The sequence below is a fragment of the Oryx dammah genome, unplaced genomic scaffold, assembly GCF_014754425.2.
Source record: "Oryx dammah isolate SB20612 unplaced genomic scaffold, SCBI_Odam_1.1 HiC_scaffold_19, whole genome shotgun sequence".
In the NCBI taxonomy this organism is placed as follows: domain Eukaryota; kingdom Metazoa; phylum Chordata; class Mammalia; order Artiodactyla; family Bovidae; genus Oryx; species Oryx dammah.
In genome coordinates this window covers 62,518,125-62,533,958 of record NW_024070203.1, presented here as the reverse complement: position 1 = coordinate 62,533,958, position 15,834 = coordinate 62,518,125, and positions in this window count along the sequence as shown.

Sequence of the window (15,834 nt, the reverse complement as noted above, 5' to 3'; positions counted from 1 at the left end):
AGTAATCTGGGCTGTAGGTTATTTTCTTCCATCACTTTAAGTATGTCTTGCCATTCCCTCCTGGCCTGAAGAGTTTCTATTGAAAGATCAGTTGTTATCCTTATGGGAATCCCCTTGTGTGTTATTTGTTGTTTTTCCCTTGCTGCTTTTAATATTTGTTCTTTGTGTTTGATCTTTGTTAATTTGATTAATACGTGTCTTGGGGTGTTTCGCCTTGGGTTTATCCTATTTGGAACTCTCTGGGTTTCTTGGACTTGGGTGATTATTTCCTTCCCCATTTTAGGGAAGTTTTCAACTATTATCTCCTCAAGGATTTTCTCATGGTCTTTCTTTTTGTCTTCTTCTTCTGAGACTCCTATAATTCGAATATTGGAGCATTTCATATTGTCCTGGAGGTCTCTGAGATTGTCCTCATTTCTTTTAATTCGTTTTTCTTTTTTTCCTCTCTGATTCATTTATTTCTACCATTCTATCTTCTATTTTACTAATCCTATCTTCTGCCTTTGTTATTCTACTATTATACTGTTATACTACTATTCTACTGTTATACTACTATTTGTTGCCTCCAGAGTGTTTCTGATCTCATTTATTGTGTTATTCATTATATATTGACTGTTTTTTGTTTCTTCTAGGTCCTTGTTAAACCTTTCTTGCCTCTTCTCAATCCTTGTCTCCAGGCTATTTATCTGTGATTCCATTTTGATTTCAAGATTTTGGATCATTTTCACTATCAATATTCAGAATTCTTTCTCAGGTAGATTCCCTATCTCTTCCTCTTTTGTTTGGTTTGGTGGGCATTTCTCCTGTTCCTTTACCTGCTGAATATGCCTCTGTCTCTTCATCTTGGTTATATTGCTGTGTTTGGGGTGACCTTTCTATATTCTGGGAATTTGTGCAGTTCTCTTTATTATGGAGTTTCCTCACTGTGGGTGGGGTTGTATCAGTGGCTTGTCAAGGTTTCTTGGTTAGGGAGGCTTGTGTTGGAGTTCTGGTGGGTGGAGCTGGATTTGTTCTCTCTGGAGTGCAATGGAGTGACCAGTAATGTGTTATGAGATGTCAATGGTTTTGGAATAACTTTGAGCTGCCTGCATATTGAAGCTCAGGGGTGTGTTCCTGTGTTTCTGGAGAATTTGCATGGTATGTCTTGCTCTGGAACTTGTTGGCCCTTGGGTGGTGCTTGGTTTCAGTGTAGGTATGGAGGCATTTGATGAGCTCCTATTGATTAATGTTCCCTGGATTCAGGAGTTCTCTGATGTTCTCAGGATTTGGACTTAAGCCTCCTGTTTCTGGTTTTCAGTTTTATTTTTACAGTAGCCTCAAGACTTCTCCATCTATACAGCACTGATGATAAAACATCTAGGTTAAAGATGAAAAGTTTCTCCACATTGAAGGACACCCAGAGAGGTTCACTGAGTTACATGGAGAAGAGAAGAGGGAGGGGGTAGTTAGAGGTGATTGGAATGAGATGAGGTGGGATCAAAAGAGGAGAGAGCAAGCTAGCCAGTAATCACTTCCTTATATGCACTCCACAGTCTGGACCGCTCAGAGGTATTCATAGAGTTATACAGGGAAGAGGAGAGGGAGGAAGTAGACAGAGGTGGCCAGGAGGATAAAAGAGGGGAATGAAAAGGAGAGAGACAGATCCAACCAGTAACCAGTTCCTTAAGTGTTCTCCACCATCTGGAACACACAGAGATTCACAGAGTTGGGTAGAGAAGAGAAGGGCAAGGGAAGAGACAGAGGCCACCTGGTGGAAAAAAAGGAGAGTCCAAAGGAGGAGAGAGTGGTCAAGCTAGTAATCTCACTCTCAGGTAAAATTGGGTAGTGAAGTTTGGGTTTTAAATGTACAAAATTGACAACAAATACCAAAAAGCAAAGATTAAAAATCTAGATTAGAGCTTGAATTTTCAAAAAAACAATATTAAAGAAAAGAAGAAGATGAAAGAAAAAAAGCCACAAGAATTATTAAAAAACAACAACAACCACACAAAGACTATATACGGCGTTTGCTTCAAAAAATAGGGTCTTTTTTTTTTGAAAAGTAATAGTAGGTTATAAAAATTAAAATTAAAGGAGAAATAGAGGACTTAACAATTTTTAAAAGTTAAAAAAAGAAGAAAAAGAAAAGAAGAAAAAACCACACAACAACATCAAAAAAAAAAAAAAAAGAATGATCGTAAAAATAGTAAAGATATATCTGGCCCTTTCTCTGGTGTTGTGGGCAGTGTGGGGTCACTTCCAAGGTGGTTCCCTCTGTTTAACTTCTTCTGTTTGCTGGTCTCTTCAGTGTCTGATTTCTGTCCTGACATGGGGGGGTGGGGCGGTGGTGGACACTTTTTTTTTTAGGCTCACTTGTTCAGTCACGCTGTGGGGAGGGAGGGATGCTGCAAACAAATAACACTGTCGTGTGCACGCAGCGTCTCAGCCCGGCTAGGCATGCCCCTGCTTGCAGCGCACACCTCTCAGGCTCTACGTTGCTCCACCGGAACCGTCTGAGGCCGGCCCTAGGCTGCATGCACCACCCTGGTCTAAGCCGCTCAGGTTCGGTGCTCAGGTAGCCCTCCGAGGCGCAGATTCGGTTGGGACTGCGTTTTGTACCCTTCCCAGGTCCAAGTAGCTCAGGTGTTTGGCGAGCACGGTCTCTGCGACTTATCGCCTTTCCCGTCTCTGCTGCTCAGTTTTCTGGGTGTACCGCTGGCGCCCCTTGTGAGGCGGATGGTGACTGTCCAGAACCCCCAGAAGTCTTAGGAAAGAAGCCTGCTTGAAGTTTGGTAGGTAAAGTCTCTCCGGGGCTGCAATTGCCCCTTTCCAGCCCTTACGGCTCTGGCTGCCTGTCACTGGCAGGGGAAGGTCTGCAGCCGGCTATTTCTGTTCCGTCCTTTGTTCTGTGCGTGGTCCTGGCGGTGTCTTATGTTTGAGCTTTTTGCGTGGTAGCTATCCTGCAGTCTGGTTTGCTAGCCCAAGTTAGTTCGTTCTGGTTATGTGCGAGGCATTCCTGCCCGATTCTTAAAAAGCACTGCAGCCCGCGCCTCCCGCACCTCTTGCTAGTGGTGGATGCAGGTGTCTGCGCTGCTTTTCCGCTGGAAGAGTTACTGTTGGGCTTGTAATCTGTTGGTTTTAATTATTTATTTATTTTTCCTTCCTGTTATGTTGCCCTCTGTGCTTCCAAGGCTCGCCACAGACTCGGCAGGGAGAGTGTTTCCTGCATTTGGAAATCCCTCTTCTTAAGATTCCCTTCCCGGGATGGGATTCCCTTCCTGGGATGGAGCTCCCTCCCTACCTCCTTTGTCTCTTTTTTTGTCTTTTATATTTTTTCCTACCTGTTTTTGAAGACACTGATCTGCTTTTCTGGGTGCCTGATGTCCTCTGCCAGCATTCAGAAGTTGTTTTGTGGAGTTTGCTCAGCGTTGAAATATTCTTTTGATGAGTTTGTGAGGGAGAAAGTGGTCTCCCTGTCCTATTCCTCTGCCATCTTAGGACCGCCCCTATTTATTTTTTAAATGAACGATAATTGCTTTACAGAATTTTGTTGTTTTCTATCAAAGCTCAACATGAATCAACTATCAGTATAAGAGTTTTTACCATGAACATAGGTTCAATTTTGTCATTCTATTGAGACGATCATATGATTTTTACCCATACCATTCTGTTAATGTGGCATATCAATAAATTCTACATGATTGTGGTGGTATATGATTCTTTCTGTTAGTATTTTGATGAGACTTTTTGCATCTATATTCATTAGGGATATGGACCTATAATTTTCTTGTATTCTTTTCTGACTTTGGTATCATGGTAATGCTGGCCTTGTAAAATAAGTTTGGAAGTGTTTCTTGCTTTTCATTTTTTTGGGGAAGAGTTTGAGAATGATTAACATTATTTCTTTAAATATTTGGTAGAATTTACCAAGAAAACTATGTCACCCTGGACTTTTCTTTGCTGAGGCTTTTTGATCACTGATCCAACCTCTTTACTCATTTTTGCAGTTTTCATTTCATTTACTGTATTCTTCAGGCTTCCCTGGAGACTCTGGTAAAGAACCTGCCTGCCAATGAAAGAGACATGGGTATGATCCCTGGGTTGGGAAGATTCTCTGGAGAAAGAAATGGCAACCCACTCGTGTATCATTGCATTGGAAAGCCCATGGACAGAGGAGCCTGATGGGCTATAGTCCTTGGGGTTGCAAAATAGTTGGACACATCTTAGTGAGTAAACAACATTGTATTCTTCAGCTCCAGAATTTCTGTGTAGTTGTAGTTAATGATTTTTTTCTCTGTTAAACTTCTCAACTTGTCTGTGTGCTATTTCTTCTGATTTAACTTTATTGTCTTTCTGTGTTGGGGGTGGGTAACATAGGCAAAAAATTAAAATTGTTTCTCTTATCCTCCTCAATACATCCACTCAGATTTTTTGTTCCAGGAGTGCACTAGACCCCCAAACTTCCACAAAGTTATTCTCTCTTGTTCATGGGCGATAGACAAGTTGATGTACTTTGAGGGGAAAATAAGAGAAAACTTCTACCACCTTGCTGACATCAATTTGTGCTATTTTTAAATCTTATGTTTATGGTTAGTTTTTTCTCTATTGTGCTTAAGAATTAGTTGTATGCTGGCCATAAGATCACTAGGTAATGTTCCTATATGATATTATATCATAATATAGATATTTTATATAACATTTATATATATGTGAATTTTTGGAATCTCTAATCTGTCCTATTTCACTGATGTATTTATTAATCTTTAATGCTATACTGTCAACTATGATAAACTTCATATTAAATTTTCATATATGACAACATAGAATTATAACTCTTAGGCCAATTTAAATTTATCATAATTATATTTTTATTTTGAATTTTAATATGAATATTGGAATCAGTATTTCCATCTAGTGAGATGAAACACTGCTAACATTTTAAATAGCATTACATTGAAATTCTCAGGTGGTGCTAGTGGTAAAGAACCCGTCTGCCAGTGCAGGAATTGTAAGAGATATGGGTTCGATCTCTGGGTCGGGAATATACCCTGGAGGAAGGCATGACAAGCCACTCATGAATATTTACACCTACCTTAATTGTTCCCCATAATATTTATAGAAAGACTTTCATTTGTTTCTTCTTTAACTCTTCTCTGTTGTAGTAGGCAGAGTAACAACCAAGCAAAAATAACATAATCTAATCTCTGGAACCTGTTAATATGTTACCTTACATAGCACAAAGGAACTTTCTAAGTATGATCAGGTTAAACATTTTGAGATGGAGATTATCCTGAATTCTCTGGGTGGACCCAATGTAGTTATAAGGATCTGTAAAAGGAAGATAGAAGGATCTGAGTCATGGAAAAGACTTCCCTTGTGGCTCAGACAGTAAAGAATTTGCTTGCAATGCAGGAGACCTGCGTTCTATCCCTGGGCTAGGAAGAAGCCCTGGAGAAGGGAATGGTAACCCACTCCAGAATTCTTGCCTAGAGAATTTCATGGACAGAGGAGCCTGTGGGCTATAGCCCATGGGGTCGCAAAAAGTTGGACATGACTGAGTGACTAGGGTCAGGGAAAGAGACATGACAAAGCAAGCAGAGACTGGAACAATGCAGACACACATGCATATAATGAATATGTGTTCTACTAAATTTGTGGAAATTTAGTGTAGCAGCAGGGGAAAACCAATATGGTCATAAGATTTACTATAAATATCTTGAACATCTTCCATTAGTGAATTTCAGAGTATTGATAGTTTTGATGCAGTTATAAATGATATTCATTTATTTTTAAATACCCTTTGATATAAAATGGAAACATAATTATTTTAGTATAGTATTTCAAGTGACCTTATTAAAGTTATTTATAAATTTGGATATATTATTTGCAGTTTTGGGGGGGAGGTTCTATTTCTACAATTATGTTATTTACAGTTATCAGCATTTTATTTCTTCCTTCCCTATACTTCCTTATTCTTTGTCTTATGGCATAATTTAGGATCAGAATTGGGATGGGGTGGTAGTAGGAAACAATATATAGGTGTATATGTTGGATATTGAAGTATATAATACAAATAGCTGTTAAAGATATTATAGAATTAGAGTGTAATTTCATAATTAATTACAGTGTAAATTCTGAGTGTAATTAATGCCTTAGAGAAATACAAAGAAAAACTAAAGGTGTTTAGTCATCAATTAATAACTAAGTGTAAAAGTTAGTGGGTCTTTTTGAAAACATAAAAAAGACTCTTACCTCCAATGATCAGATGGTAAAAAATCTGGAGTATAGGCCAGGTACAAAACTATGAGTAGAGTACTTTTAATCAAATGAGGTAGAAAAATAAGCAAATATAATAGTTCCTAACCATACATTGCTTTGGGCTTCACTGGTGGCCCAGCAGTAAAAAAAATTTCCTGCAATTCAGGGCTGGAAAGTTCCTCTGGAGAAGGAAATTGCAACCTACTTCAGTATTCTTGCCTGGGAAATCTCATGGCCAGAGGAGCATGGTGGGCTACAGTCTGTGGGGTTGCAAAAGCGTAGGACATGACTTAGTGACTAAACCACCATACCTTGCATTTGGTTTAGAGAAAGAGTTCATAATAGAATTCAAAACCATAAATCATGAAACAAAAGAAAAATTCTTTTTTAGTAATTAGGATAGATAAGAATATATTATTTGGCCAGTTTTCTTTTTCCTGAGAATTTTAAAAGCTCTAGCGAAGATACAGCATATGGCATAATAGCTTCAATTGCTGTAAGTACTTGTCCATTGTCATTTAACATAACCCATTAGTTCTATAGGAGCAGACATAATGATATATATATGTGTGTGTGTGTATATACTGAGTCACTCAGTCATGCCTGACTCTGCAACCCCATGGACTGTAGCTCCTCTGTCCATGCCAGGTTCCTCGGTCCATGGGGATTCCTCAGGCAAGAATACTGGAGTGGATTGCCATGCCTTTCTCTGAGGGATCTTGCCAACCCAGGAATTGAACCCAGGTCTCCTGCATTGCATACCGATTCTCTACCATCTGAGCCACCAGGGAAGCCCATATATGGACCTTCATCCTTATGTTCTTTATATCTACCAGGTTGCTATTAATTTCTGCTACTACTGTTTGGAAGCAATGTGTATGTGTGTGTATGTGTCAGTGGTGAAGGGAGTTATGTATTTGTATTTTTTTTTTTAAATTTACTTACATGTCCGAACGTGGCAGATGTGTTAATTTAGAGAAATCACTCACTAATTATATATAAACAAGGAACCTTAATTGAGCAATAAATTTTCATTAAGACACATAAAATAGCAATAAAAAAGAAACATTAGCCAAGTGATACATGCTATAAATTGTATTGCCAGAAGTATAAAGAAAAAAATTTAGACTTACCTTTTATTTTCGAAGAAAATGATCATTAGAGTAGGAAAGTATAAAAAATTTGATATAAAAAAGTAAAGTACTGTTTTGGTAAGATTGTGGGAAAACAACTGTTTAAGATCAGTACCTGAACACTAGCTTTGTCCTTGCTCCTTCAGGCTATTGACATAAGTTTATTAAATGCCTACCACTTCTATAGTATTTTATATTTATTCCCCTTACACTTGTTTATAATCCTTTGAAGTTTAATTCCTAAAATTTTAAAACGAGACAGAAAATTGAAATAAGATAAATAAGAAGCAGAACCAAGGAGCCAACCTAGGGTTCAGGCCCTTAATTTCCTAGTTCTTGACTCTCTACCAACCATCACTGAAAACTGATGAATCACTTTGAGGATAACATAGTGCTTGTTAATATATGATGAACTATTTTAACACACACTCTACCACTTATCCATGATATTTACCTCTTTAGAAGCTCTGAAATATTAGAAATACTCAAAGACATTTTTTTTTGTCATATGGAGTTAAGCATGTCAGACAAAGAGAAATATCATATGATATTGCTTATACAAAGAATCTAAAAAATTCTACAAATGAACTTATTTATAAAAACAGAAATGAACTCACAGACTTAGAGAATGAATTTATGGTTACTGGGGGAAGAATGGTGGGGAAGGATAATTAGAGAGTTTGGGATTGACATGTACATGCTGCTGTGTTTAAAATTGGTAACCAACAAGGACCTACTGTATAGCAAGGGGAACTCTGCTCAATATTCTGTAACAACTTAATTGGGAAAACAATTTGAAAAAGAATTGCTACATGAATATGTATAACTGAATCACTTGTTATACATCTGAAACTAATACAACATTGTTAATCAACTGTACTTCATTATAAAATAAAAAATGTACTTTTAAAAAGCATAATTTTGTTAAAAGTAAACGAGGTGATTCTAAATGCCAGAACCATGAGCAAGTGAATTTCAGGCTAATGTCAAGAAAATTTTGATAAAAATTTCAAACAGATGATTTATAAGCATTTAGAAAGACAATCACCCATGAAAGCCAATCAGAGTATTCAAAATTCCTCACTTAATTTATTTTTTGATAGGCAAGTAGAGTAAAAGGGTTGATTCCTCCATTCTGTCATTCAGACTTTTATTCAGCAATTAGTTTTTGAGTTCAAGGCATTCTTCAAAGGACAGGGGATAGGCTGGTGAATAAAGCACAAAAGGCCCAACTCTCTTGGTGAGAAATGAAAGTATAAAAACATAATTGCTTAATATAAGTTTACATCTATATCTATATCTATACCTATACACACACACACACACATATGGAGAAGGCACAGGCACCCCACTGCAGTACTCTTGCCTGGAAAATCCCATATATGGAGGAGCCTGGTGGGCTGCAGTCCATGGGATCACTAAGAGTCAGACACGACTGGGCGATTTCACTTTCACTTTTCACTTTCATGCATTGGAGAAGGAAATGGCAACCCACTCCAGTGTTCTTGCCTGGAGAATCCCAGGGACGGAGGAGCCTGTTGAGCTGCCGTCAATCGGGTCACACAGAGTCGGACATGACTGAAGCGACTTAGCAGCAGCAGCAGCATATACACATATGCCTGTATCTATCATCTATCTGTATATAAATTATTGATTATCTCTCTACTTGTACATGATATATATTATAGGAAACCTGGCAGGCTATAGTCCGTGGGGTCACAAAGAGTCAGACACGACTGAGCAACTAACACACACACACACACACACACACACACACACACACATGATATGCCATGTCAAGTAACAACAAATACTATGAAAAAAATCATAAAACTGTGTAGGAAGATGAAAAAATGATGTTAATAGAAGGGGCATGTTCTTTGAAACAGGATAACTAGGGAAGGCATCTACTAGGATATTGAAGAAGGAAATGGCAACCCACTCCACCATTCTTGCCTGGGAAGTCCCAGGGACAGAGAAGACTGGTGGGCTACAGTCCAGGTGGTTGCGAAGAGTTGGACACAACTGAGTGACTGAACACACTACTAGGATATATTTGAGTAGAGCTTGTACACTGAGAAGAAAGCCATGTTCCTATGTAAGGGAAGGACATTTCATGCAAGAAAATCAGCAATTACAAAATTTCTTTAAAAAGGTAATGTTTTACAAGATTGGTTGGAGGTAACTAGAGGTCAGATCATGTGGGGACTTATAGTAATGACACTGATGCATTTCGATCAGAGCTGTAACTTAATCATATTTGAAAGATTGGTTTGGATCTGGAGCAGCAAACAGTCAGAACGAGGACAGAAAAGCACAGTCCAGATAGGAAACACTGAAGATATTTTAGCATTTTAAAAGAGTAAAATAATTTTAGCATAGTTATTAATATTTTTTCATATTTTGATAAATTGATTGATAATTTTGAACTTCCTGATAATATGGTTTGCTACATTTAATAACTTCTCAATGAGAATCCCAAGAGAATGTTGATTTGTGATTCAATATCAACTTGGACTGAACTGAGGCACAGGACCTGGTTCTTAATATTATCCTGTTGAAAATCTTTATCTATAATTTAGCTGGGTGCATGGAAAACATGCTACTGGAATTCACATATCACCTGAAGCTGGTGGAAAGCCAATGAAGTACATAGACAGGCTATAAAATTACCACACGAGACTGGAATATAGTCATATTTTCCAGAGAAACTACTTTGCTTCAGAGAGACAAATATAGCATAGAAATTCCAGACAAAGCCAAGATCATCAGCCCTACAAACCTCCAATCCCATGGAAAGTTTAAGCAACATAATAGAGATAAGTCAATAGCTACAATAGCAGAGAAAAACTAGAAAGAATGCCATCAATATGTCAAAAAATTTCAGAAATTTCTGACAGCAAAGAAGAGCACTTCAGTTTCAGATTCTACAGAGAAACCACAGGTCAAATCAATAACAAAAAATACATTGTTGATGCAGTAGGAATATTTCAAGGGATATATAAACCAAACAATAGAATAGTATTGAACCCTATTACATTCACTGGCGTTATTAACTGAGAAGTTGTAGTAGAAGTAGTTGGCTAGTCAATGTTAGCACTGAAGAATGAGGGAGAGGCTTTTGGGAAGTTATAAAGTCTGTATAATCCTGCACCATCCATACACTCATCAGAATTATATACATACAACCAACGCTGGTGAACAAGAGTTAGACATTAAAAATAAAAACAATCAGAAAAAAAAGAGCTAATTCCATGAAGGAAAGTCAACAAGCTATAAAAATTAACATTAAATAAATCTAATAGTATACCATTTAGAAGTTTTTAGAAAAAACTTTATGTAAATAATTGTTGTTTGTTGTTTAGTCATGCATGCTCAGTTGCTCAGTGATAAGGCTCCTCTGTCCATGGAATTTCCAAGGCAAGAATACTGGAGTGGGTTACCATTTCCTTCTCTTCCTCTTCCCTACCCAGGAATTAATTGAACCCATTCTCCTGCCTCTAATGTGTCTCCCACATTGGCAAGCAGATTCTTTACCACTGCACCACCCATTCTAATCTTGGCTTTCCTCATCTAGAGGAGGAAATGGCAACCCATTCCACTATTCTTGCTTGGGAAATTCCATGGACAGAGGATCCTGGCAGGCTAGTCCATGGGGTCACAAAGATTCAGACATGACTGAGCATGTCCAAATGTTGTTTAGTTGCTAAGTAGTGTCCAACTCTTTCATGACCCTATCGACTGTAGCCTGCCATGCTCCTCTGTTCATGGGATTTCCCAGGCAGGAATAATGGAGTGGGTTGCCATTTCCTTCTGCAGAGGATCTTCCTGACCCAGGGATCAAACCAGTGTCTTCTGCATTGGCAGGCAGAGTATGACTGAGCCACCTGGGAAGCACTGACAAATATCCAATGACACTGATGGGCATCTAGTCAGAAAAGGAATTCATATGCTATTGGAACATCATGTTGCCTTCAAATATCCTCAAAACAAAGTTTTGAGTAATGAAAATATACCTCAGTATTTTTATATTCAGAAAAAATTCATTAAACCATAAAGCAATGCATGTTCTTATATCTAGGAAACAACCTTTGAGCATTTATTGAGGAAACTATCATATCTAGGCAACAAATAAATCCCTAAAAATAAAGAATGAAAGAATTTAGAAAACTATAGCATAAAACATAACTTATAGGGGACTTTGTGTTCAATCTCTAATTGGGGCAAATTAATTTTTAAAATTACATTTAGGTAAAGAAAGTAGGCTATATATAATGATAATTCACCTGACAAAACCAAGTTATAGGAATAGAGATAAAAGGTGGGCAGAAATGAAAATATCCTAAATCTCTCACTTTTCATAATTGAGAGGCAAAAGGTACAGTCAATAATATAAATATGTTGGAAATTATTCTAATTATTTTCCCATAATTTATCATCAGTTAAATATCATTATCCATAAATTAATATTTTACATGAATATAGTGATTGTTTTCAGTATAGCAAAATGTCTTCACATAAAAACATCTGGAATATGAGAGCTTATAAAAGGATGTATCCATTAAAATTACATCTGCATAAGAAGATATCTCAACAACAATTGAGAAACTACCTATATGAATGTGTTTTAGTTACCCACAAAGTTTTATTTCTCATTCAAATGTCTGGAGATTTGTCATTCAAGTTGGGGTTATTGTTCCTTCAAGTTAATAACTAGTTGCCTTCCCTATTTCCAGTGAAATCTTCCTAGAATAATGTCCTTATACTTATACTCAGGATGTTTACATAAGCTCCATATATTTATAACCAAATTTCAAGCACATTTTAAAGAAATCAATGAAAGGAGGAAGTTGGAGGAAGGCAGAGAGGGACACATCTCTTTTTAAAGATACTTCTGAATTTAGCACAGACTGCATCCTTCTATATTCAATTTACTAGCACTTGGTCCATTATCTGTACTCAGCTGCATTGGAGGGAAGAATGTAGTCTTTCTTCTGGACTACCACAATAAAATGATATGAAAAATATTATGACAAAAATAAACTTTTAGCCCCCCAAATTGAGTAGACATGAAACTTTTACTAATTTATTCAGCATCTGACGCATAGTAGAATGATAACAATAACTTTGTGATCCTAGAGAAATAAACTGATATCCATGTTTATAAACTTTTGAAAGGGAGGTGGCAGAATAAACCATAGAGAACATAAACATTTGCACATTTGTCTGAAAATAGAATTGGATATTCTCTATGTTCTGTGAAAACACAGAACATTAGTGACTTTCAAGCTGAGTTAGCAGTGTGAAGTGCTAGTGCTAAGTCACTTCAGCGACCCTATGGACTGCAGCCTGCCAGGCTCTTCTGTCCATGGGATTATCCAGGCAAGAATACTAGAGTGTGTTGCCATGCTCTTCATCAGGGTATCTTCCCAACCCAGGGATTGAACCCACGTTTCTTTCATCTTCTGCATTGGCAGGTGGGTCCTTTACCACTAGCACCACCTGGGAAGCAGTGTGGTGTAGCGAATTGACTAATCTTTACAATCCATTTCAGATTTGTCCTATATTGACAACATAGAAAAATGTTTCATTAGCAAAACTTTAAATAGCAAAATTATAGATTGAACATATAAGAGTTATAAGAGACAAAAATAGAGCAGTTTCTTTCTTGTGCTGGTTAAACTCTTCCATTTTAATAAACAAATATTTTTAAGATAAATGTACGTCTATGAAGTGAACATGGTAATATCACAGGAAGATAAAAAAGGAATAACCAAAATTAAAGAGGGAAACACATGAAGTAATTTGCCATAAGTTCAAATCTCATGAGTAATGGATTTTAAATCCTAGTATCTCACAGGTCAATTAACAATAAAATTTTTTAGGCTCATATTTATTTTCTTAGGCTTCTTTTACAGGTCTTCTCTACTGATAAGAATGTTCCAAATTCATTTACCAACATACTACATTTATCTATTCAGACTTATATTTTATTCTGATTCAGACAGCTCACATAATTTTTATTATAAATCACTTAGGTAACAGTGCTAATGATTAGAAGCATGTTACTCTTTACTCTTTTTTTCCATGGTGTAAGCTCTTCATCATGATTTTGATTCCTTCAAGTAAAAGTAGAACTTATCTCCTTAACTCCAAACCAAACAGGAAAATTTCAGTAACTGGAGAGGTCCAAGGAGAAACCTTTAACACTCAATGTGTCAACAGAAATTTAGAGGCTATGGACCTATTTACTAATGAACTAAGATATTTAGAAACACACACACACACACACACACACACACAAACAGATTCTATTAGAAAAACATGCTTGATCTTGAATACTTTTTGAAATCCTCATTCTTTAAAGCTATAGTCCAGATGTTATACATGTAGTGTTTTGCATGAGCAAGTATTTGCATGGCCTTAGAATGGCAGAAGGAGAAGACTCTTGAGAGTCTCTTGGACTGCAAAGAGATCCAATTAGTCCATTCTGAAGATCAGCCCTGGGATTTCTTTGGAAGGAATGATGCTAAAGCTGAAACTCCAGTACTTTGGCCACTTCATGCGAAGAGTTGACTCATTGGAAAAGACTCTGATGCTGGGAGGGTTTGGGGGCAGGAGGAGAAAGGGACGACAGAGGATGAGATGGCTGGATGGCATCACTGACTTGATGGACGTGAGTCTGAGTGAACTCTGGGAGTTGGTGATGGACAGGGAGGCCTGGCGTGCTGCGATTCATGGGGTTGCAAAGAGTTGGACACGACTGAGCGACTGAACTGAACTGAACTGAGAATGGCAGAAAGAGAATTTGGTTGGCATTGTTGAGGCTGTAATTTATCCCTGACAGTGCTACTGCTGCTGCTAAGTCGCTTCAGTCGTGTCTGACTCTGTGCTACCCCATAGATGGCAGCCCACCAGGCTCCCCCGTCCCTGGGATTCTCCAGGCAAGAACACTGGAGTGGGTTGCCATTTTCTTCTTCAATGCATGAAAGTGAAAAGTGAAAGTGAAGTCGCTCAGTCGTGTCTTACTCTTCGCGACCCCATGAACGGCAGCCTACCAGGCTCCTCCGTCCATGGGATTTTCCAGGCAAGAGTACTGGAGTGGGTTGCCATTGCCTTCTCCATGACACAGAGCAGTATATACCTAATCTCTGAAATTGCATCTCTACTAAACTTCAAGTTCATTTAAATATTCTACTTTGTTTTAAAACTTTGCAGATTGTGAGCTTCCCTGGTGGCTCAACTGGTAAAGAATCCACCTACAATGTGGGAGACCTGGATTTTATCCCTGGGTTGGGAAGATCCCCTGGAGAAGGGAAAGGCTACCCATTCCAGTTTTCTGGCCTAGAGAATTCCATGGACTGTAGAGTCCATGGGGTCTCAAAGAGTCAGACATGACTGAGCAACTTTCACTTTTTTCACTTTTGTAGATTGTCCCTTTTTAATTTTATATTGCCTTCATGATTAAACTTTATTGTTTTCCCCTTTAATTTCATATCGCACTACATTGTAAAAACGATACAGGATAATGTGTGGGCATTAAGTAAATTAATTTTGGTGTGAACAATTCCATGTATCATTTAAAGTAATCATGTAATTATTAGATTTTTGAGAAAGTGAGACTAATTCATTGAGTTAGTGACTGTCAATTATTTCCTTTGTCTGTGGCCATACCATCCAGACACTGGATCTTGTCTGATCTCAGAAGCTAAGCAAGGTTAGGCCTAGTTAGTACTTGGATTCATTGAGTTACTGACTGTCGATTATTTCTTTTAAATACTATTTTTAATAGTATTTATCTCTATCTTGGGCTTCCCTGGTGACTCAGCTGGTAAAGAATCTGCCTGCAATGCAAGAGACCTGGGTTCAATCCCTGGGTTAGGAAGATCCCCTGGAGAAGGGAAAGGCTACCCACTCCAGTATTCTGGCCTGGAAAATTCCATGTACTGTATAGTCCATGGGGTCACAAAGAGTCAGATACAACTGAGCAACTTTCACTCACTCAGTCATCTTTATCTTAGATTTTTGAGGAAGTGAGACTAATTCATTCAGTTAATGCCTGTCAATTATTTCCTTTAAATACTATTTTTAATAATATTTATCTTATCTTTAATATCATCATCTTTATTAAATACTAACATGAAACTAGCAGAGACTGCTAATTATTTTTAATACCTTTTCACTCCTAAAGAAAGTTAAATATTTAACTGGTCATATAGTCACCTCTACTAAAGACCACATTGTCATCCTCCTTTGCATTTTGGAGGAGTTTTGACAGTACAGTCAACTAGTGGGGCGTAAATGGGATTTGTATGTGGCAGCTATGGAGAATCCTCCTAAAGAGATACCAAATAGCACCTCAATCCTGTTATTTTTGATGCTTTCTTCCATCTTATTATCTTAAGCACAGATGTTACTCTGGAACCTGATAATAAGTTCCAGACTGTGGATAAGGCTGAATAAT